The sequence below is a fragment of the Nilaparvata lugens genome, unplaced genomic scaffold, assembly GCF_014356525.2.
Source record: "Nilaparvata lugens isolate BPH unplaced genomic scaffold, ASM1435652v1 scaffold2756, whole genome shotgun sequence".
Classification (NCBI taxonomy): domain Eukaryota; kingdom Metazoa; phylum Arthropoda; class Insecta; order Hemiptera; family Delphacidae; genus Nilaparvata; species Nilaparvata lugens.
In genome coordinates this window covers 29,035-30,544 of record NW_024090338.1, presented here as the reverse complement: position 1 = coordinate 30,544, position 1,510 = coordinate 29,035, and positions in this window count along the sequence as shown.

The following is a 1,510-nucleotide window of genomic DNA, read 5'->3' as shown; positions in this document are numbered from 1 at the left end:
GATTTTCAGAAATTTGCCCCCCTGAGGGAGCTGGGGCCCCCCCAAAATTTTGTACTTTTTAACCGCTCATTGCACAGCAAAGTCATGAGGAACTTTTTTGTTCAGCTACGAAAAAAAGTTAGATCTATGCAGAAAAATTTCGATCAGGAGCACAGGGGGGTCCAGGAGAGGGCATTTTTCGAAAATTTTGATGTAAAATCACACTACAGCTCAAACTAATTGTCCTACAGACTTGAAACTTTGCAAAAATATTCTTCAAACATGCTAGACGCGCACTAAGAACGGATTTTGAGATATTTTGCCTCTAAGGGTTTCAAAGGATGAAAAAGGATACTATTAAGTAAGGTTATGAACATGGTAAGGTGAGTGCCATATGAAAATGAGATAATATTTTATTTATTGACATGTGATATTCTAACATATGTTAATTTATGTTGTTATCAGGGCTTAGCCTTTTATAAGTATAGAAGATAGTGGATTATCATCACCTTGATACTCAGCATTGATTACAGTGTTTTTCAAGTAATTGTAAGTTTATTGTGAGGATATACAGAAAATGTTATACAAGTGGTGAAATTGGAGAGAATTCTTCTCAGTTGTCTACTTTTTGTATGTGAGCTCAGGGAAAATTTTCAACTGGAATGAACTGGCTCAACTGGAATCACATATTCTGGGTTCATAACAGAACACATGATTAGAGTTTGTTAATACCATTTTTTGTTTACAATATTTTGTAAGTTTTCTGCAAGTTGATGAATATAGGCTAAAAAGAGTAAGTAATTCCTTTATTCAACCCATAACTAGCGGATTTATTTCATACGTATTTTTACCATAATGGAAGTGATTGAACTCAAAGTTAATGACTTACCAGCTCCTTCCAATTCAAATGTACTGATGGATGTTGATGACCAATTTTTCAGTCATCAATGAACTCAAAGCCTTCAACTAGGAAAAAAAACTTAAGAATAGGAAAAGATTTACCAATGCAACTAGAAAAAAACAGTTGAAAGAGGCCTCAAAAATTAACAAAAGAAATAAGTCAAATGAAAATTCTCTAGCTGTAGTGAACTGTTGTAGCGAAACGATTTTTCCCGAAATGGAAGATGTGGAAATTATTGAAATTAATGGCTTACCGGTCCCTCATAGAGTTCATAGTATTCCTGGTGATGGAGCCTGTCTTTTTTCAGCATTATCATATGCTATGTATGGATGTATTTCTCATTCCCGTAGGGTGCGTGCTGAGATTGTTACACATGCTTCTACCAACTGGGAAAGGCTGCACATTTACTCCATGAACCAAGAGTGTCAGCCTTACCAAAGTTTGGAGGAATACATTTCAACCATGTCCATGCCCTACACATATGGGACTTCATTTGAGTTGGAAGTGGCTAAAGATATATATCCTTTTCAATTTGAAGTGTATATAAATTGTATTCTTAATACTGGGAATACATATGGAAATGCACCCAATGTGAGAAGGTTGAAATTTATGGGGGAATTAACACAAGGT